Source organism: Drosophila virilis, chromosome X (assembly GCF_030788295.1).
Source record: "Drosophila virilis strain 15010-1051.87 chromosome X, Dvir_AGI_RSII-ME, whole genome shotgun sequence".
Classification (NCBI taxonomy): domain Eukaryota; kingdom Metazoa; phylum Arthropoda; class Insecta; order Diptera; family Drosophilidae; genus Drosophila; species Drosophila virilis.
The window spans coordinates 22,393,280-22,416,933 of record NC_091543.1 but is presented as its reverse complement, the minus strand read 5'-3'; the positions used below and the strand labels follow the sequence as shown (position 1 = coordinate 22,416,933).

At 41.7% G+C, this 23,654-nt stretch overlaps 1 protein-coding gene and 2 non-coding genes across 6 annotated transcripts in view; 1 reads left to right on the top strand and 2 right to left on the bottom strand.

Moving 5' to 3' along the window:
* The window catches only part of Mnr (Membrane-bound Notch regulator), a 93,680-nt gene that overhangs the window by 15,391 nt on the left and 54,635 nt on the right, over positions 1–23,654 (bottom strand). The window lies entirely within an intron of this gene.
* On the bottom strand, positions 12,239–12,312 carry TRNAI-AAU (transfer RNA isoleucine (anticodon AAU)). The gene has a single exon. It is a non-coding gene; the product is annotated as a tRNA-Ile (tRNA).
* Positions 13,126–13,198, top strand: TRNAR-UCG (transfer RNA arginine (anticodon UCG)). Its single transcript has one exon. It is a non-coding gene; the product is annotated as a tRNA-Arg (tRNA).

Genomic DNA, 23,654 nt, shown 5'->3' with positions numbered 1-23,654 from the left:
CGCGAGCAGGCATTTAGTGTGGCCCAGCCGAAGCACATGCATCCAGCCAGACTAGGGTTAGCCAAGCAGTTCTTGGCAACCAAAGGCGTTCATTAAATGTTTTCTACTTGTTCACATCTTTGTCTACGATCATAAGTTTACTCGTTTAAGAAGGAGAAGCAACTAAGAGTTTAGAGGGAGTATCCGGTTACCACTGTAGTCTTTAAGTCAGGTACTCGATTCTTGCGATAAATAAACTTCTTCAACATTCAAATTCTTTTTCTACTATTAAGTTTCCTACGATGATATCAGTTATATAATATCTGTAGTAAATGATTTTAAAGCGACTTTAACCAGAAGAAGTTTGCTTACTTCAATTTAACCCTCTTTAATTGGCTTCTCAATTTCCACTGAGGTTGGTGGATAATCCGATAAGTGTGAAAAACAACTCAAATGAATTTTAACAGAGACAACTGGCTTGAATCCATTTGTAGGGTAACAAAAAACGCCTCAAGCTATATTTCACTGATTTTCCACAGTTGTGGGTGGAATTACCTATATCGCGAGTTACGTATAGAAACAAGTCAAGCTTCCCAGCTCCTTCGGCTTGGGCTGTGCATAGATCACCAATAAGTCAGTCAGTCAACCAGCATAAGCAGTTGTATATTCAAACAGTACACTGACTGTATAATATATTTAATAATATATTTTCCATTGAAAATACACAAATTTCTATTTCCAACAACTTTTGCAAGCGACCCTCGCACTAGCCAATATCTACGGCCAATAATAACAAAAACTATCGGCAATTTTTTCCTTTTTGTATGTGTGAGTGTGTGTGTGTGTGTGTCGGTTATGAGTAAAACAAGCAACTGGATAAGCAAAACCATCCTTTGAATCCAAAGCCAATCCGCCCCAAAAGCCACGCCCACGCACCCATTCATAGTTTATCCACTCATTCCGAGCCGTTGAAGCGCAACCGGTGAAGTGCGGCTTCAACTTTTGTTCAAGTTGATCGAAAAACGCGAATAAATCAACCGAAGCCCTCAACAAAATTTAAAGAATAAAAAAACAACAACAACAACTGAGCAAATTTAACTATTAACTTAAGCAAATAAAACATTTAGTGTTTTTACTTGGAGTACTATTCTGATCGTAAACTAAATATTGAAATTAATCAACCAAAATCAAAATAAAACAAGTAAAAGGTTCTAGTCGGGAGCTCCCGACTAGGGGATACCCTGAATCCTCTGCTTCCAACATCAAATGCATACACATATATATTCTATTTTAGAAGCTATATGTCAAGTTTGGTGACTCAAGCTCTTATTATTTAACAAAATTGCCCAAAAAACAGGATATCGATATAGTTATCGATTATCGGAAACAAACTCGATCTGCGCGGGAACTAGGAGCACCTACATCAAAAATTTCATGTCTCTAGCTCTTATAGGTTCTGAGATCCTTGCGTTCATATATACGGACAGACGGACAGACAGATATGGCTAGATCGACTCACCTATTGATGCCGATCAGGAATATATATACTTTATGGAGTCGGAGATGCTTTCTTCTGCCTGTTACATTTGCATTTGGCACAAATACAATATACCCTTTTTACCCATTTTTAATGGGTATAAAAACATTCATTTCTGCATGAAACATTTACTCCGTAGTTTCGATAATTTTAAATGAATAAATTCATGGAAAAAGTTTGATAACACTTTTACTGCGTCGGACTTATTAACTTTCTGACGTGCGGGAAATGGATGGAAAACTAATGTCAACATTCTTATGAAAACAAATATCTGAAGCAAAGCCGATTAATATATTAAACCCCACTCTTTACGTTTACAACTCATCTAATAGGCATATATCAATAGCTGGAATGGTTGCCCAGAGTTTTAGATGCCTCGCCTCTTTAGATGCTTCTCTGCTCTCAAGTTGTATCACTGCGAAATTGGATGGGTATTAGGGCTGAATGTCACTTTTGCAGCAATTGAAGAATCTTGTGCGATATATGTACATGTGTATATATATGTGTGTACACACACACACACACAGGCACACACACACACTGCTTTCTATCGTGTCTGACTTGAATTTTCTATGATTTTGCGCTTTGCTGCGCTGTGATGTGTAGTGTTGTGCCTGGCAAACACTCGACAACAAAGAGGCATTTCGAATTTTAATTTTAATTGAAATTGAAATATTTATGCTGCCACTTGCAACCGAAGCGGCTGAAGCACAGAGACGCCGGCGGCGGCGCTGACTTTCAAATTTAATCAAGCGCCGAGTGTAAAGCAAAATCTAAACAAAATGGCAGCAGCCCCTCAAGTGTGTGTGTGTGTACAGTACGTGTGTGTGTGTGGGTGCATGCTTATATTAGTTCGGGTAGCTGAAAATTAATTAAGTTGAGAAAATGTCAACGCTGCTGCTGCTTTCGCCCCGCCGTCGCGTCGTGTCGCCCGATATTGTTACCTGCCATTCGTTTCATTTCGTTTCGTTCCGTTTCGTTTGCCGTCAACCACTTTATGCAGTCGCCGGTCGCCGGTCGCCAATGTTGGTAAGTTGCTGTGTGCGCACATGTATGCTGCGTCACTTGGCACACCCTGTCACCTGGCCACAAATGGGGTATTTTGCATATCATACATTGTAAATTCCTAGCGTATGCAGGAACGAAGCCAAATACCAAATGGTAAAATAATTCATACGCATTCAGGAAAATCCATGAAACAAATTAATTCTGATTTAGTCTGCAGAACAATTCAAACGGATTCTAGAGTAAAGCAGGGTGTCCAGGGTATTCTTGCATCGTGTGTCACCTTTTGACTTTCTGACTTTTATTAAGTTTGACGGTTACACACACACTGCACACAAATATCACACACATACACACACACACATATTGCACACCTGCATCGTTTGCTGCTGATTTAATATTGCAACACACAATGGGACCAAATCAGGTATTAGTTCAACAAAATTTTATGTTTTTGCGTAACGAAATCTATTATCTCATTTTTTCCTGTTTTTTTTTTTTCCAAACTAAATTTAAAGTTTTGATAAGCTTCTAATTGTATTAATACACATATATACATATATGCATTTTTAATTGATGATGTTTTGTTATTGCAGATTATTTAAAATTCATTTATGTTTGTGCCCAGAGTTTCGATTTTTGTTTATCAAAAACTAAACTTGAAGCCGTATGAGTTGGTTTAAGAACAAGCCAGCTCCAAATCGAATCGAACCCTAATCGAAACGACATTTCATCTGTAGCGAACCATATGCCTCAAAAAATATAAATATGGTTTAGTTTAAATCCTGGTTTACTTTTGCCCGACGCATTGATTCGAGCCCTGAGCCGATCTCCTAAAATCGTTTGTTAGACTTGCAGCCTCGACTACGCTAAAATCCCGGACTAGCCGACAGCCGTCATATGAATTTTAAAGAAAATTGAAAAATAGTCAGCATACTTCCTTCAAGTCACAGTATATCTAATCAAGAATATGCTAGTGCAATCGAATAGACCGCGACTCGAGACAAATTTCAAGTGGAAGCATTAAATATTGTAAAAACTTGAAGGGACTTGAAAAAAACATTACGATAAAACCTCTTGATATGCAAAAAAAAACCTAGACCTAGATCCAACCATTTGCGCCTCTCCATCCATTCGCTTGTGTGTCTCTGTATAGTCTCTATAAAAATGGACATGCAGGCTGTCCTAGAGGATAAACAAGATATTTTTTATTTTCTTTTTTTTTTTTCTTTTTATGTACCTAATTATTTTTGCTATCCCAGCCCCACTGCGCGACACTTCATAGTTAGCGGCTTGAACGGCGGCTAGCGTTATGTTATGATAAGTTTATAATGCCACCCACACAGCACCAACACACACACCCACACACACACACACACACCCATACACAGCCATACACACACACACACATTTTATGAGCGCCCTCTGCGATTTGAGAAAAGTGCGGAAAAGCGAAAAATTAAACTAAACCGAAAAAATAAAAATGAAGTGCTTCTTCTTTTTGGCCATTTGTTTTTTTACTGTTTCGAGTATGTGTGCAAGTGTTTGAGTGTGTGTGTGTGTGTTTGTTTGTTAACTTTGACGGCTCTAAAATTTATTAAAATTACACTAAACTGCAGAAGCAGCCGCCCGACCCAGCGCGGGATTTGTCGCTGAATGCGACGTGCGAACGGAAATTATATTAGTAGTCGCTTTTGCCGGTGCTCTCACGGGAAGTATGAACGTTGAATGAGTGCATAAAAGCGTTAAAGTGGCGCACACGGATGCAGTTGCCGCCCGGAGTGCCCATTCCAGCAGCTGCAACATATGCTTGCTGCCAATGGAGCTGCAGCTGGAGCTAAAACTAAAGCCAAGGCTCAACTCCCACTGGGCGGAGGGCAATTTCGATGGCGGCAATCAAGAGGGTTCAACTTGAAGATGGTGTCTGCCCTGCCGCAGCCACTCATAGAAAATGAAAAAAGAAAGGTGAAGAAAAACTTGAAAATTTGGTTGAGTAGCTGTAGAGCTGTAGAGGTGTGGTGGTCCGGAGTGTGTGGCCGTGGCTAGACAAACAATAAGTAAAAATTTTCAATTTCGTATGCAAAACTGTGGCACAGCCCGATAGTCACGCACCACTGAATGGGGCGTTCAATGGGCGTGGCAATGATGATGTTCACCAAAAGAGCGGAAGAGCCGTCTGCCGCTATCTTTGCCTTTGCCTTTGCCTCTGCCTTTGCCTTTGCGTTTGCCTTTGCATTTGATTTTGTGTGCTGATAGGCGCAAAAAGTCAAATTGTGGCAGCCAATTAACAGCGACCGAGGCAACAGACCCTGCGGGGCATGGGGCAGCTGTTAAGAAAAGCACAAGTCAAACAAAACGAGGCAAAGTGCACACACACACACACACACAGTCGGGTGTACACAATGACCAACCAGCTGAGCAGGCCCAGGCAAGGGTTAAGCATTCAGTGTGTGCGAACGTGACTCGTGCCTCATGCTGCATGCTGCGTGCTGCAAGCTCGTTTATAAAGTTGACAAAAAACGTTTGGGCCGACGATAATCATCTGGCAGTTTTGCGCTATCAGCGACACACACGCACACAATGGCCCAGGCGCAAAAGGAGCTACTGAAGCGTGCCAAAGATGAGGATGAGGATGAGAATGGGGCTGGGGCTGGTGGTGCTAGGGGCTGCCGCTAAGGGTTAGCCCAAATGGGAGGGGCATGACCATGGAAATGTATATGGCAAGATGTAGAAGACGAAGCTCCCGCACTCGCCAGCTCGACACTTTTGCTTTTGTCAACGTCCTGTGCCGGGTTTGCCAACAGATTTCCCCAAAAATATGACTGGTGAATTTTAAAGCGATTCGCGCTGCGGCGAATGGGCTGCAAAGGGGCGCAAAGACGGGGCAGGGGCAGGGGCAGGGGCAGGGACGACAGTCTGCCAGGGGAGCTTGCAACGAAAATAAACGCCTTGGGGCTTGACCTGCTAATGAGCACACGAGCAGAGGGAACTGAAATGCGCTATGCAACACTGGTCATGGCTGTACGAAACTATTTAATTAAGTGACGCGAACATTTCGGTTTCAGAATTTGCCACTGCTTATTAATATACTTTATAAATAATTTATTTTTAATAAATTCTTTTTAATTCAATTAAACTTTTTGCTCAGTTGCAATTTGTCTTTTTTTGTATTTTATTCTGCCCTATCATTTATAAGAGCACCTTCACCATTTCAAGCTTCCTAATTCAGCATGTTTTGTCGGTATGTGAACCAGTGTGCGAGGGTCTCAATAGGCACAAGGCCAAGCAGTAAACAATGGCGAAAAAAAAAATTCAAAAATAAAAAAGGCTTCGCTCATTAAAAACGCAAAGCGAATGCAACTTGCAACATGCAAAAGCAGCAGCAACAAACAACAGCCTGAAAGTAGGCTACGCAGGAATGGAAAGTGAGCCGCAAAACAATTGGCATTAGTATTAGTTGGCCAAAGGAAAGAGAAAACGTGGAGAGAACTAAAGCAAGAGAGAGAGAGAGAAAGAGCTGACGTTCGAATATGCATATTCATATATATATATATATATATATATACCCATGTCTGAACATATCTAAAGACAAAAGGAAGATCTGAAATCAATTCTCTCAATAGGAATTCGCAAGTTTAATGTTCCCCTTTCAGATTGGGTCTCTCTTCCGATTTTCTTCATTCATTTTATTTTATTTACAATAAATCTATTGTTTAGTTTTGTTGTTTGTGTTTTCCGGGAAATTAGTTCTTGATGTCATCGAACCAATAATAAATCAATTAATTTTGCTAGTTTTTCTTAAGTATCTTTTCCCAAGTATCTGACAATCTAGCGATTGTGACTACAACATGACAAGTAGGGTATACATAGAGACCTTGATTTGGACAGGGTATATATATAGATATATTGTAATAGATATCTCAATTTTACATTTATATTTATTCTAGTTAATTTTTATTTTATTTATAGCAAACATATTTTTTCCCAGTGTGCAATAAGAGAAGTGAGCACAATAAAATGCAAGTTCTCTTTGGGACACCGCATTGGGATGCACTTTTTCAGTAGCACGGCAGTTAACTCAGTTGGCCAGCTGGCAATTGCATAATGCACAATGGAAATGCATTTATAATTGAAACGCGTGCTCCATTTAGCCAGGGGTTCCACATACGAATAGCTTGTGGTTTTTATAGGCCAGGCGCACAGCGGGAAATCGCTTTGTGAGGCAGCAGTCGCTGCTCCTGTTGCTGCTGCTGCTGCTGCTGCTGCTGACAGCCTGTCGCTGATTAAGAACTTATTTAAAGGGCAACAAAATGCGGCAAGTCGCAGATCAAAAGCGAAATTAAATTTGTGCAAAAGTGAAATGATGATAATGATGAGGCAACAGTAAAGGCAAACAAATTGAAATGCACACGCACAAGACAACAGGAGCAGAGCGAAAGAGACAGACAGACAAGCAAAGAGCAACAAAATTTGGTTTAAAATTTGCATTCATACATCCAAAAGCGAGAGAGCGAGAGAGAGAGAGAGAGAGAGAGCGCGCAAGCTTACTCTCAGTATTTGGTGTCGGTCGCTTCTTCGCTCGATTCTTGCGCCTCTTCTTCTGCATCTGTGGCCCCCATTCATTCATTTGCCTGCGTCGTTACCGTTGCAATTAAATGAACGCACAAAAAGTATGCAGTGCAAATGGCAAATGCCAAATGCTGTAAACAAAATGGCGTACGGCGAGACGTCGAGACGTGCAAAAATTAAGCACACAAAACAGTAGAGCAGCGAGTGGGAGGGAGAGAGAGAGAGAGAGCGCATATGACATGTTTTGGAGGAAAAGTTGTAAGCATGTGTGGCACGAGTCAAAGTTGCAGCATATGCGATTCTTGCACCCACCTGTGCGTGCATCTTGAAGTCAGTGTGTGTGTGTGAGTGTGTGTTTGTTGTGCCCGTTTACCTGGCTTGTGTGTGCTTTGTCTGCGCCAATTGCCAGCTGCAATTGCATTTGCAAGTGATAATTTGGTGTGCATGTGCGTCTGTATGTGCCTTGATAACTGGGCACGAGCTTGGCCAACACACACACACACACACACACACACACACACACACACACACACACACACACACACACACACACACACACACACACACACATACACACTCACACACACACAGACATGGACATAGACAATTTGATGCACTTTCATATACATGCATGCACAAACATGCATACATGCACACATACATGTTTATACGACATGCACATGCATGCAAATGCATGTGTAAATGTTCACTGCAAGCAATGCAAATTCCATAAGGAAAACTCCCTAAACTAAGAGGCAAATTATTGTATTTGCAATTCAAAGTTAAAATAAATCAATTAATGTCGTATGCGTTCGACTGTGCAATACTCTGTATACAGGCCTAACTTTGGAGAGCCGAAATTGAATACCCTACCCGGGCTTGTGCTTGGACTACTTCAGGGCGTTGTCACAAGAAAACTCTAATTCGAAGAAGTTATCTAAGTCAGTTTACATTTGGAGTAACCAATATACCCGTTTTCACTTATCAAACAGTATATGATTCGAAGTTTCTGTAAACCAAAATGAAAAGTTGAAGAGTTGTTATATGAAAACCTCTTCGTTTATCCTACCTTTAATATCAGAAGTCGTATTCAAGTTACAAAAATAACTGAAAAATTAATTCAAAGTATAATCTTAATTAAAATAAATATTGAAATAATTTACTTCCTCGCAAATACTTTTGCACTGTGATTTTTTTATTATGCTTTTTAGCATTTATCTAATGTACCCAACTGACTTGAATTTTCGCTCAGTGTACATATGATTTGTTGTGTAGCAAGCAAATGAGGTTAAACACACAAGCGGCGAACTACGATGAGCACACGATAAACGTGGAGCCCAGTGTGGTCGGCGGAGTGGAACTGGATGAGATTTTCATCCAAACCAAAGCCAAACCAATTGGGTCATAATTGCTTTACGGACACCAAGCGCAAATGAGTCGTAAGCGGGTAGCTGCTACCCGGTACCCGTTACCCGTTACCCGTTACCCAGAGTCGGTAACTGCTAAGGGATGCTGGATGCAGGTTAAGGATCACTCTTGTCAGGGGCACAGCGAATGCATTCCATAAGTGTATGTTTGCACAGATGGGTGTGTGTGTGTGTGTGAGTGTGTGTGGGTGTGTGTGAGTGTGTGGCTTTGAGGTCGGGTGTCCACTGTAGTTGATTTCTATGCTGGTTTTCTGTTAGCCGCCAACAAAGACAAGCCACAAACTAGTTGCTTTTGAACCAAGCATAATGTGTTAATCGAATTAATTTGCTGGCGACTCGTTTCTTTCTTTCTTTTTTTTTTTGTTTTTCAACTTAATCGTTGAAAATTGATTTGAACACAAATTGCGTATTTAATCAGGGCTGCAAACTAAGAAAATTGATTTGATTGTGTGCACAGTTCACAGTTTGAAGCAACTCGTAAGCCCAGTTCCATTTTCACGGATTTTGGTTTTGGTGTGTTGCATATTTTCAAGCTTTGACATAAATCAAGATTTCAGCAATAATTGCTTAAAACCTGGAAATCTACTCAAACAGAACGAGATAAATACCAGGGCTGGCAAACAAGCTATCTCTCTTTCTCTCTCTCTCGTACGTTAAGAATCCCATATACTCTAGATCAGCATTAAGAGGCGAGTCTGTGCGGGAATAATTGGTCCAAAAGTGGGTTCTTGCATGAATAACTTTTTCGTTTATTAGGTTATTTTACGAGGCATTTACGAGCTTCACTATTCTCATACATCTTCGACATGCTGAAGATAGCTCTTCCCCCGCGCTTTATATTAACTTTATAATCCTTATAGCTGAAGACCCATTTGGCCAGCTCTCATACTTGTTGGCCCAAAGCGGGCGCCCTAATGCAGCTTTGCTAATGGCTTCAGTGCGTTTGTTAATTTGTTGTTTGATGGCACACTAAGCGCCTCCACACACACACACACACACACACACACACACACACACGCTCTCAGAGTTAGAAAGAGAGAGGTTCATATGGGGCCACAGTTCAGTCAGTCGTTAGAGTCAGAGTCAGAGGGGCCTAGAGCGGGGCAAGCAGTTCGCTAATGAGCCCCGCGAGGCTCTAACATGTTAATCCCAGTTAGTAAGTGCATTTGTCTGCCACCTCGGAGCCGATGGGACAATTTGCATTTGATTCGTGAGCCACGTAATTTTTTGTGTTTTTTAATTGGCCCCGCGGCATTTTGACTCCCAGCGCCAACGGCCCGGGTGGGGGGTGGGGGGGTTGTGGCAAGCTCTGCATGTTTTTTTTTTTTGGTCTATTTTGCGGCCATTCATCGAGTGCGGCCACACATAAATCAAGGCGCTGACGAGGCGTCAAAGGCAGGCAGACAATCGGACGCCTCGTTCCCAGGAGAAGCGGAACCACTTCATAACTGGACTCTCTACCCCAAATCGCATACATTTTAAATGCCAAGACACATGCGAATGGAGCGGGATGGGGATTGAAAGTGGGCGGTGGGCGGTGGGCAGCGACTGTGGCTGGCATTGCGATAACAACAATGACGCCGGTTGCCATTGGACATTGGACATTGGATGTCGTCTTGCTGGATCGCTCTTTGGGGCAAAATAAATTACCATAATTTAGGGGTAATTCAGCCAGCAACAGCAACAGCAACAGCAGCAGCAGCAAAAACTCACAAGTACGGCCACGTTGACAAAGGCTGAAGTGTAACGTGGAAAGGGCGGCGTACAGCGGTTGCCGGACCCTGGGCAATAGGATTTTTCCAAGTTAAGTGGACATGAAACATGCACGACCATCCAGAAAGATGTGTGTGTGTGTGTGTGTGCCTTGTAACTAGTTTAATGCCCTGCAAATGTTGGGGCATATGTCAGCGAAGGCAGCACATGCCACAGATCGCAAATCAGAGATGAAGTGAAAAAACTGCAAACAAGATTCCAAGATTTGGCCAGCCAATCGTCAAGAAGTTGGCCCAGTTTGTGCTTATTTAGTTGGGCAGATCGACAGGGTGAAGCCTGAGCAGAGAGACGCGCCTCACAGCTGCTGTCGTTGTAGGTCGCCGCAATGGGAAGCCGAAAACCCACTCTCCACGAAATAAGGACATTAACTATGTTTCTATATAATCTAGCATTCAAGTAGTTTCGTACAGCAGAGACTTGTTGCTCAAGTTTGAAGCTTGAAGTTTGGGTTCTTTGGGTTCCATGCGGGAATGCGAACATGATGGAGCTCGAACAGTTCGCGCGGGGAAACACTTCTTTCACGTCTCGCACTCATCCAAGTAAGAAAGTGTGTTACATTTTCCAACTTTAATTTAAAATAATAAAACTTCTTAGTTCGAATTAGCGACTGCTGCAATGAGTCCCCAGCGCGTTCTCATATTCTGATGTATTTTTGTATAATTATAAGCATTTCTTTGTTTCTTTGATCAAGAAACAAAACTGAGATGCGAGCACGAAGGCGCTTTTGAATTGAAACAAAATATATAATTTACCCATAAAATAAGCGTATACGCAATAAAATTCCCAAATAGTTCAAGATTGAGCACCTCCAGTTGAGTTAATGTTAATATGCAGGGTATCTGCACAGTCAGCGACTCATTTGGTATTCCTTTTTTATTAGGACTGTTGTTGTTGTTGTTGTTGAGGTCGTTGGGTCTGCATGTGCGTGCCTAGTTTAGCTTTTGATAAACTGCTTTGCTCAAGTCGAAACTTAGCCCGTGACTGGTTTGCTGCTGGTAAAACTGGCCACAATTGAGCCCAAGTTCTGGCCACGTTTAACGGGCCCACATTCAGCTCGTACAAGGCTAATATAGTTCAATAGCCAATGCGACGCCTGCGAAATGTGCGCACAGCTCATTTGATGCACATTATCGTGTTTTTCGTCTGTTTTTCCTCTTTTTTTTCTTGTTTTTTTTTGAATGTCTGCCAAAAAGTGGCTTGAAATATCTTCGAGAATGAAAACATTTACAAGGCACAGACAGCGACCTATGACCTCCCGAAAAAAAAATGCTTATACCTTTCCAGCTCCCCTGCTACGGGAGGCATAGAAAATACAAATATAAATATATATGTGCATATGTGTATGTATGTGCATATGCTCATGTTGTTTTCAGCTGCGGCGTTGGCGCCCTGCAAATTGTTAGCTATGAATCGAATGAATTGAATCGAGATGAAGATTGAGTCAAATGTACGAAGAGCCCGCCGAACTACGACTACGGCTCTTTGCCAACCGTTCCATGATGATGATGACGATGATGATGATGATGCTGCCAATGATAATGAAGGTAATAATGATGCTGCAGACGAATTTTATTGTGAATGAAATTGAATTCAATTGTGGAAAATCGAATGCCAAGGCAGCATTGCCAGCGAAGCGCAATAATTGCGCAACTTATCAACGTCATTTGGTCTGGTTGTTGAGCCACCCGCCCCGCTCCGCTCCATCGGGGAGTGGGAGCTGGCAAAACTGCCGCCAAAAAGGCATAAAGAGACGGCCATAAATGGCTTGCGACTTTCAGCTAAATGGCATTTTAACATAAATACATATGTATGCTCATAAATCGCTGCTTTACTTAAAGAAATAATATGAAAATATATATATGTACATATGCCTCAAATATGAGTGTACAGTAATGAAAAGCAACTCAATGCCGTAATATATATAATTTTTAAAAATGAAAAAAACTAATGGCCCATGGGGGGATCGAACCCGCGACCTTCGCGTTATTAGCACGACGCTCTAACCAGCTGAGCTAATGGGCCGCCTTGGGAGGGGCTGGCGTAAAAGCATAGATACTCTAGCCGGCAGCAGCAGTGACAAACGTTCAATCTATAAACAGTTTGACAAGCACTGAACAAGCGACGTGATCGAAACGAAAGCAAAGCTCTTGTCACAGGGCGAACCGAAATACGAAAGCTTTGTTAGCTTTTTACTAATTAACACAGTCTTAAGATAACAACGGGCACCGGAAGAACTATAACGAAAGTGTGTTTGTCGCAAAATGTTCTTGTGGCTGTTGTTGGAGCTGTGCCGGCAGGAACAATAGGAAGCACAATGAATGCTTAAGTCGGGGCGTTGGCGGCGGGTGGGAGCGGGCATACGAGTTTACAATTCATTTTGCACATTTCCTTGACATTCTCATTTGAGCAGCAGCAGGTATTTTTTTTTTTTTTGCTTTTATGTTTCATTGTGTCCGCAGAGAGCCTGCATATGCGACGTGTCTTTCCATTGTGTTGGGCCAGCACAAATGTGTGTGTGTGTGTTAATATACTTACACGCACACATGTGTACCTGCCCATATTTTTTTTTAGGAGCGGCGGTCGTTTTGCGCGCTGTGGCGAGGGGTATGTCTGTTCATTAGAGCGTCGCTTAATTAGCGCAGCGCTTTGTTTTGCACACACTTCCACTTCCTATTCCCCAATCTCCAGTTACCGCTCCCCATGCTCATTCGCATTCTCATTCTCATTCCCGCTGCTATTTATACTTGTGCCATTGGCCCCGGCCACGTCAACGGCGTTGCGTCATCGTACCTCGGCGTAGCTCGTTTAGAGCTTTTGGCGCAGTGCCTCACATGTGACCGTGTGGCCTAATGGATAAGGCGTCGGACTTCGGATCCGAAGATTGCAGGTTCGAGTCCTGTCACGGTCGGTCGACAATGGAGCATTGTATGAAATGTTGTGTGAATATGTCTTTTTTTTTCTTTCCTTATTTGCGCACTTTTAATTGTCATCGACGAATCAACATCATTACTCAATTTTAACGATGTCACATTTTTTCTGTATTTTTTTTCCCGCTCTCTCGGCTTTTTCCCATACGCCAGATAACAGCAATTAATTTTAATGCGAACGACTCGATTTGTTTGCGTCGCCGTTTCATGTTTTTTTTTTTTTTTTGTTTTTTGCACCTGTTTGCGCTGCTATTCTTTTTTTTTTTTTGTTTTCTAGCTGCACCCTTGATGGGAGCCTAATTAATTCCTTAAGCTGTCTGTGCAGCTAGTCCCCGAATGCAGCCAATGGGTAAAGGGGGGCGGGTGCAGCTGTCTGAACTGGCTGGGTGAACACATTATTTCAACTTTTTGCCTGGCAAAAAACTTTTGCCACGCAGCTTGGCCAGGAGGTGTGCGGCCATAACCCCAATTAATTGCAGGCAGCCAGCGCCAGCTCATTGTTTGGCCTCCATTGTCGGCCCCTTTTACATTTACCTCTGCCTTACTTCGCCTCGGTCTTTTACCTGTCTTAGTCTTTTTGTGTCCCTCTGTTTGTCAGTGTCCAAACTTTTCGATAAGCGTTTAATTGCAGGTCGAGCAGTCTCCGCCTCCGACTCCGACTCTGACACTGACTGCACGTTTTGCGTTTTCCCAAAACGGGAAATGCGTTGAACAATTTCAACCGGATGTTAAATGTCAGGGCTGATTATGCGTTCAATGTTGTTGTTTTTTGTAAATGTCGCTGTCTGTCTGTTGCTGCTGTTGTCGCCAATTTATGAGCGACAGTAATAAAAAATAAAATAACAAAATGAAAATTGTGCACCGGTCCCATCAGATCCTATTAGCAGCAGTTTAAATAAATGAGTTTCAAATTGTCCATTTAAATGTAAAATAATAATTAAGTTTACGCTTTAAGCTCAGGCCTAGTTGAATATTAAATTAGTTAAAGTTAGCTGCCAAAGCGACCTGACTTAAAAAGTTCTTGACAAGCTTTACTAATTTCCATGCCTGACGTTTGTAATTCCCAAACAGTTTAAGTTTCATAGAACTGACAAGGCGAAGTCACGAAGTGAGCTGAGTAATTTTTAGTATTTATAGCTTGTTGCCTAATATTTACACACACAGAAAATAATTTGTCAAAAAGAATTGTCAATAAATGGGAAACAACGATACGGATACGGATCGGCCTTGTTTAAATATATTTATTTTCTAAGCGGATTTTACGAGTACACACAAGTATTTCGCGTGACGAATTTCAATTTAAATTGTGCAAATTTCCAGAATTAATGCAAATGAGCGTTAATTAAGGAGCTCAATTGTAGCGGAAAACTTACTCGGGTGCAGCTTGTCACCTTCTTTTGACCCCCCCTTGACTACGTCTCTGTGAGTTTAAATTGAGCCTAAGGCCTCGATATTGCAGCCCTCTCACGAGGTTAAACATGGCTGACTTTTGCTCTCTCTCTTCCAGTCTCTCTCTCGCTCTCTCTCTCTCTCTCTCGCTCTCTCTTTCGCTTTCTATCATGATTACGCATTTTTTGGCTGCAAATGAAATGTTTTGTCAACTTGCTGCCAAAACAGCGCACAACTTAATGGCCGACGACAAAGACGAAAATACGAAACACACACACACACACACACAAACACACACACACACACACACACAAACACACACGCACACACACTAGTAAGTAGCAAACAAACAAACAAACAAACATTGGCGCAATTTTGCTGCAATTTCAAAAAGTTTTCTTATACCCTGTACCCATTAAGTGCGTCTCAAAAAAAAGGGTGTCATAATGTCAAGCAAATGTGTGCAAATGTTAAGCGAATATTAAATCGAACTGCATACAAATATTCATAAACGACTTCTAGATACTCTAGCATTTGATTTAGGCTCGAACACTTGGAGCTGCCCCTGCCTGCTTCAGAGTCCCCATCAGACTCTGGAGTGGAAGGCTCTTCGGGCTCTACAAATTAGTTAGTTCGTTTTATTGTGTACAGAGTAACTGCTAGTCATGCAAGCTCTGTCTCTCCCTTTAATTTCTGCTTAGTTCTCAAGCAGCACTTGCGGCATGAGCTGCTGCTGTCGGCGTCAACGTCAGCGTCAGCGTCGACGTTGTAATTTGCATTTGTAATCAAAAAGTTGCACATAAACTTTGTTTTATGCTCATTTGCCTGCACACACACACACACACACACACACACACACACACACACACACACACACACATTAGTGCGCTGTGACGAGAGGCGCAGGTTGCTAAGGAATTAGGCGACACTCATGTTAATATGCCAGCCATGTGCACACGAGATCCCAAAATTATAATCATATGCCACATGCCTAAGCTCACCGCTCCCCCCCAGCCCCAGAATATAGCTGAGCACTCGATGGGAGCACAGCAGGGGCAAAGGCGAGGGGAAAGCGGCTGGTTGAACGCGTGAGAAGTTGTGATAATTAAAGGAACGCAGTCTTAAATTGCGCCCAAGCCACATTAAATTAAGTTTTTCTAATTGGAATTGAAGTCGATTCAATCGATACACGTGCATAAATATCGAATTTCTGTCTCTATGAACATGTTACTCTATGGAAAAGGTGTTTCAGAAATAACTTTTGTGTTTATTTTCCGCATTTTACTGAATTGTGTACGATACCGAAATCTCTTACTGCACCGAAAAGAGAATCGTGGTTTTTGTGCGAATGTACGTAACAGACAGAAAGAGGCATGTCTGACCCCATAACAAATATATAGTCGAGTCGATCTAGATATGTCCGTCTCTCTGACCGTCCGTCCGTTCGTTTGAGTGTCTGTCCTCAAGGATCTAGAGAAAATGTTGAACATTTATTCTCGATATGAATCGTTATTGATATCCTGTTTATTGAGAAAATTTCCTGGGTTTTAAAAGCCAGAGTCATGCGATTTGTGATGTAACTTCTAAAATTGTAATTACACATTCGAGTATCTTTAGCACTACCCCACGCATTTGGTAGAAGATCGTTCAGGGTATCTCCCAGTCGAACACTCCCGACCTATTGTAATTTGAGGATTTGATGTAATCCCATTGATCTGTGTGCGCTAAATACCTATCAAGCTGGGCGTTAAGTTGCCTTTTTAGTCAACTTCATTGGGTACAGGGTATACAGAAATGCTTAAATTCTTGTACTACTGCAGTTGTGCTTGTTATGTGAACTATTTTTGTTCACTGTAGTTAGAAAGAAGTCAAAGATATACCTGTTTGATTTCCACTTCTTTTTTTGTTTGCCATTGCACTTTCTAGTGTTTTTTTTTTTTTGTGTTATTTCTCTGGCTGTTTGCTCAATTTCTTATCAGGGCTAGAAACGACTTTGAATATGCGCCCGAACTGGGTTTGAAATTGTCGCAGATGGTAAACAGATTCATTTCAAACAAATATTGGTATTGCTTCCACATTGTTTGTAAAGTATAGAAAAGTTTGTTCATTAGAGTTAAGTGTGTTGGGCGGCAAGCCTTCTGTCAAATCGAACCGTCAACTTGTCAGTTAGCGACATTTAGCTGAGAAGCTGAATGCAAGTGTTAACAACTAACAAGATCTCTGACAGGAACATTTGAAAATATTCAACAACAGCGTTCAACAGCGAACGTTCTCTTGCGAGCTTGTGGCACATTTATTTAACTGACATCTTGAATGATTCAATTGTGATTGAATGTGATCAAATTTGCTACCCTCACCCCGCAGCGTTGGCCCTCAAGTGATGAAAGGACCCAATGGAAAAATGCAGCAAGCCAAAATGCGGAAAAGCGGCATTTAATCAACTGATGATGCCCACTGGGAGCTGGCCTCAGGGTATTCAAATTCAAAACCATATCGAATCTGAATCAAATCAAATATTTACTTGCTGTTAAATTTATGACAAGCGACTGGGCAAAAAAAAAAAAAAAAAAAAACACAAACAAAATAAAAAATAAAAAAACAATTTTGCGGTTTTTCAAAGCACATAAAACGTGCGGCAGATATTTGTGGGCAGCTTGAACGGGCTGTAAAACGATGCTTCGGCTTTTATGTGGCACTTTAACCATTTGAGAATTATAAAGCCCAGATGTTCGCTGGCAGCAAACAAAAGTTATGCCAAAGCCATCAAAATGCATTTATCAGCTGCTCGGATTGGGCCAATTGGATGGACTGCTGTCAGAAGCTGGCTCACTGCTAACAGCCGGCCAGCTGGACGGACTTCAAGTCAAGTGGCTGGCTCCGTAGTCAATATTTAATTTGTCAAAATGTCGGCAGCTGTAGCTGTGGCTCAAGCAGAACAGAGACCGGGACGGCGGCGGCGGGAACGGGGCCGACGGAGAATGAAAGCGCAACTCTTGGCCATGTTTGTTTGCCTGTTGGCCTAGCCCAAAAAGCTGCAGTCAGCTGCATTTAACAATTTGCTGATAAATTAACTGGCCCCAGCTACGGCTAGAAATGTAGCTATACCCGCCGCCCGCTGCCAAGTGAAACAAGTGGCAACTGACAGGGCTCTTAGCGTGGCTAACAACTTTTTAGCCATGGCCTTAGCAATGACATTTCATTTTTCAGCACACACAAAATCTCCTTCACTTGGCCAAATGTAGCTGTTGCTGTTGTTGTTGTTGTTGTTGTTGTTATTGTTATTGTCTCTGACCAGGCCCGTTTAAAAAGCTAACGCGCTCTCCGCAACCTGGCCAACAACTCCTTTTGTAGACACTCGGCAAATATGCAAATGAAGTTTTAATGCAGATTTATAGCCTCAGACAGTGGCAACAATTGGGCCGTATCTTTGCCAAGCTAACAAAATATTTGATCATCAAACATGACAGTCCGATAAACTAAACTAAACTAAACTAAACTGAAAATTGCTTGCTTTGAATTCAACGCACAAATTATAATATTTAATAACAATTATCGCTAATTGCAATAAACCTTTTTTCGCTGCAGTCGAGCGATTCGAATTTAAGAGCGTTTTAACCAATTTGTAATGTTTGTAAAATGATTTTAATCCGCGGCATAATAATAAAAAAAATGCATTTAATTACGAATCTATAATTTATAATTAAGTCGCACGCAGTTGACTAGAAAATACCCTGTACAGAGCCACGCTCTATAGATACACATTTTTCCACAGTAGCTACGTTATGCTTCCACTGGATTCCACGGGATTCCACTCGCAAGCGTGGAAAATTGGTGAATAACGTTGTTTTCTCTTCGTCAAATTCAATTTGACGTTTTTTTTATTAACATTCAAATGGTGACATTCTTCTTTACAGAAAATGCGAAAAAAACGGAAAATCGTTCATTTAATTAGCTTTCATCCGCTTTATAAAATATCATATGTGAGTGGAATTGGAGATGCAAGTTACTGAGATTTATAACTTATAAAATTAAATTAAAATGAAATTCAAAGAAAAACAATTGGCACAGGCAAAACCTGTTAAGCGTTTCCGCCTGTACTCTTTCATTTCATTTTCATTTTTAATTTAATAAAGGATATATAAAAACCGAAGCATATACAAGAAATTACCCGTCGTTTCCTGGCTCAAATTAATAATATTAAAAGAGCACCGAAATTGTTTTTGCCATTTAAAATAAATATAGAAAAAAACGCTTTTATGGCCACCGCACGTCTACGCATTCGCCATAAAGCTCTACAAGAAATCTCTAAGCTGCAAATTCAAATAAAAAAATGTCACTTCCTTTGGAAGCGAAGAAGAACTAGGCTGAAAAGGACCTAACCAACAGATCAAGTCGATCGATGCCTCTAGTGAACGCATGCAGATGCTCAACCAAACGAAATGGATTCTAGTCTTGTCTAAGCCATATGAACATATTAATATAAACTAAGCTACCTAAAGCCAAAAGCTATTATTAAACTTTAAACCGCCCGATCCTCACTCTGATAAGTGTAAAAACAATAAAAACTTTTTAAAATCAAGTCTGCTGAGATCTTACTTCGTTGCCTTGCATCGGGCTCTAACACATTCTACTGCCCTCTTAAAAAAATTAACATTTATTGCTGAAATTTAAGCCTGACGTTCGAGCGGGCTTTTGATGTCGCTTTACAAGGCACAATTATATGGCCTTGTAGTAGTATTTCAGTACGCAACAGTCACCAGGCATCTTTTACGACCTTATAAGATATATGTATGCATAAATATTCATGATCAGACAGATGATCCAAGTGTATCGAGCCCAGCTAGCAAGTCTGCTCGTCTGAACGCAGCGAATTCGGACAATTGACAAATATATTTTCACACAATATACGCGGAACAAGTTTATTTGAATTTGCGATAGTTTCTCTAAAAGACACTTTAAGAATATCTCGACCGATGAATAGCTTCCCATATATATTGACAAAAGCTCGCTTTTAAGGCCATATATTCGTTGGAATAGGAATATCCGTAGAATAAATAACGAAGTTATTCAAGCTTTTCCATTTCCCGTCGTGTGGAACTATGAGAAGCCGAGGCATAAGAAGTTCGAGTGGGCACCAGGAGTATGTGTAAGTTGTAAATAAATTCACTTGACTGGTTCAAAGCTTTAAGATTCATGGTTTGGCATTAAGTGAATCATATTCATATCATTCAAACTTTAATTGCGGTGAATTTGTGGAACGAAATCTTTAGTCTATGGTCAAGGAGAGGGACTCTTTGAGCTGACTGCAGAAAATGCGTTATGCTTGGCTGGCTCGAGCTGGCAGCAGCATATCGACCATAAACCTAATGGGCCAACACTTGCCGCACACAGCTGTGACACAAGTGGCCACAGAGTAGAGTGTATAATCGGAGACCCCAATGCGTTCAATATGCGTGGCTCTGGTTAGCCGCAGGCAGGGCAACAAACGGGTCGCAGTGAAAGTCTTGGCTCGACTTCGCTACGATTGGCTGGCCAAACAAAATCAATGTAGAATTTTAGTTAATTAAAACACAATAAAATATGCAAATGCTACGAGTGCTTTGAGGCAACCGCAGCCAGACACCATTCGGAGTTGCTGGCAGTACAATGGCGGGTGATAGGAAGAGGGACGGGTGGGGACTGGCAACCGCAAACAGGGCACAAGTGTGTGCTGGAGCTGTGCCCCAGCTCGTTGCAGCTGCAGTTTGCCAAATGGGCTTTGATGTGCCAAAGTCAAAGTCAAGTGTGCCAAAAATGATGCAACCAGACCAGACAGCTGCCACAAGTGCGCTGGCTGGGGCAACGAGCAGGTGGCGCACATAAGGTGGGGGGTAAGCACATAAGAGCCTTTCCGCCCGTTGCCACATGACGTGATATTTTGTAAGTGCCATGCCCATGCAATATGCATTATGCGTGTCCACCAAAGCACCACTGAACCAACCCAGCCCAGACCGAGCTGTCCCGATCCAACCAAATAAACCGCCTGCTTGGCAGCTGACAGGCAACGGCAGCACTGAGAAAAACAGCCAAATAATCGTTAATGCCAGGAAACATATCTCTAATTTTGCTATATCAAATGCCAGCCAAAACATAAATCAGTCAATTAAAAATGCCTGCATATACATGCATACGTTTTACGTATTTAACAGTGTTGTATAACAAACTGTGACTCAACATTTAATACGCAGACATTAAATAACCGCATGTGAATATGTGTATATATGCGTATGTGTATGCGTCTGCATATCCGCGAGGAATATATTTAAATTCTATTTATTACTTTCCAAAATTGTACTCAATAATATCTTAGTACAAGCTGATATTCATTCACAATTGTCACTTGAATTCAGTGCTAAGCAATATTAATCGATACGACTAAATAAATATCATTGATATATTACCGTTCGTATGTTCTTCTCTCCTTAATCAGACTGTTTTTCCATTTTATAATAATATACATTCACAAGGTTCATTCAAAAATATTCTGCGGCAGAGGTCATGAAATCAATTGTTGCAGCAACTTGCTTTGCTTTGATTTAGTGGTGGCACTTGAACGTTATCGATAATATCGGGTATCGAATGCAATATCGATTTGTAAAGCGAAAAGCGAAAGCGAACCCTTTTTCCTTTAAATAAAAAAGTCTGACTTGAATTTGTCTACTTGCTAGGAATATTTGCTCAGTGTATTAACCGCTGGCAACTCAATTAATAGCATTTTCGCTGCTTGGCGGCGGGTTTTAATGCGTTTATTTATTTAAGCAGCAACAACAGCTACAGGAGAGCTGTGGTTAAGGGGCGGGGGGGGGGGGGGGCTATTTTAAAGTGCAATCATTTTATGTGCCACTTAACACGCCCCTTTTAAATTTTATTACGATCTGCATGCTGCAGCCTCAACATGTCCGATGTGGCTCCATCGGAGCCACCGTGTGGTGCGCCCAATGGCTTTTAAGTGCCAGCCAAGCGCGCCCTGGCGGTGGCTTTAAGCGCTGCACTTGGGCCAAGCAGAGAGCGGCCTTGGGGCGAGAGGGGCGATAGGAGAGAGCTGGTCAGGCGCAGAAGGTTTCCATGTTGTCAGCTAGAGGCAGAGTTGCCAATTATGCGGAGACCGCTTAATAAATATGAAATGACATAAATGACCAAAAGTTTCTTATACCCTGCGGACAACAGCAGGGCCCGCCCGGCCAATGGGTGAGTATGTAACAGTCGGGGTTTCCGTAGGATTTCGTTTTGCTAAAGGTCGCTAGGATAGAGAAATGGCTTAAAGAGGGCAACTCTTAGTCGATACCATTTAGCTGCACTTACTTTTTTAGCATTCTGGTTGTTTTTTTTTTTTTTTTTTTTTGCTGGAAACGAGGGACACAATATGAATAAAAGCCGAATGCGTAGCCGCAATGTCGACCCTCGTCTAGGCAACAATAACAACAAGAACAACAACAGGAGCAACAACAAAAACAACAACATTGACAGGCCAACAAAGCAAAAGGCATAAATATTGTTGTCCACGATTCCTGTTGCCAGAATTCGCTTCACCAACTGACCAACAACTCATGCAAAGCGACAGGGACAGGGAGAAGAGATGAGATGAACAAGGGGGTGGGCGGTGGAGCGGTACAGGCTGTGCTGCCTACATGAATAACATTTATGGACCTCCCTTAAAATACTTACATAAATTAAATTATTTATTAACGTTTTAGTTTGGCAACCAGCGAAGCAACACAAAATCAAATTAATCAGGAAAGCATGATGAAATTTCTCTAAGTTTCTCCCAGGAGAGATGGGCGCGTGACTTACAATGCCTCGTGACACGCAAAATATACAAAATTCAGAAATATATTCTTCATTTCGTGTACTCATATGACCTGTATTGGGAGAGTAAATGAAACAATGAGAAGCTACAGCTTCACAAGCTGGGAGTCATCTGGAGACATGAAGAGACCATAAGCTAGTCCAGGCTAGGTTCGGGGCTCTACGATTAGCTCTGCTACGTACTTATAACTTATAGGAAGTTTACGCTTAAGTTATTTCTTGGCTTAAAAACAAAGCATTCGGATTTCATTCGTACTAGAATTAACTTAAGGAAGCGGATGTAACATATACATTTATATCAATAGAACGAGGTCTATAATAATTTTCGAGAGTTTTTTCACTGTGCGTAAAATGTAATTTATATTTTGGTTTCTTATTCACTTATTAGCAAAATTAATTGAAAGCATCTATGAAAAATTTACCTCGACAGACAGAAAAAAAAAATGGATAATTAATCGTTTATGGAAAACGCCTCTGCTGAGGCAGAAGCGTAAGCTAGTTAAATAAATGAGGAATATGATATGGAATTGGATATTTCAAATAAATGTCCACTTAAGCGGCATTTCGCAAGGCACAACTGGACTTAATTAGAGCTATTGTTAGCCAATGTGCAGCTGATTAAGCATTCTTAAGTACACTTTATTTAGCTTTCTATTGGCTGTTCTGCTATGCATTTTTCGCCTTTCAGCCAGGTATGCCAAGTAGCTGGCTGAGATTAAATCACGTGGAAACTCTCTAATGACTGCCTCGTATTTACGTACAGCCAGGCGCTGCTTTCTCTTGCTTTTGCATTCCGGGCAGCATATGGACTGGGTTTTGTGCTAACCCACAACCTACTTATGATTGCGATTTCGTTTACGATTTTTGTGTTGTCCGCAGCCCGCAGCCCGCAGGCCGCAGGTTGCAACCTGTGCTCGTTGTTCGGAAATCGACACAAAACGTTGCGCTTTGTGCAGCGCCTTTAATGAATTAACCAAAAGCGGTATCAAAAAAAAAAGTTCAGGGCTCCTGCTCCCCGTATCCTGATCCGGTTACATTTGCAGCGACCGTAGCGAACGTAGTGCCAAGGCAAAATGGATGCTCTCAATGGCTGCCACGACTGGCGGCTGGCGGCTGGGCGACACAAGGCGGAAGGCGGGCGACGAAGGGCGCAGCAGCCGGACGCAATGTCGGACAACGCGGGGCAATTATTGTAAGCGGCTT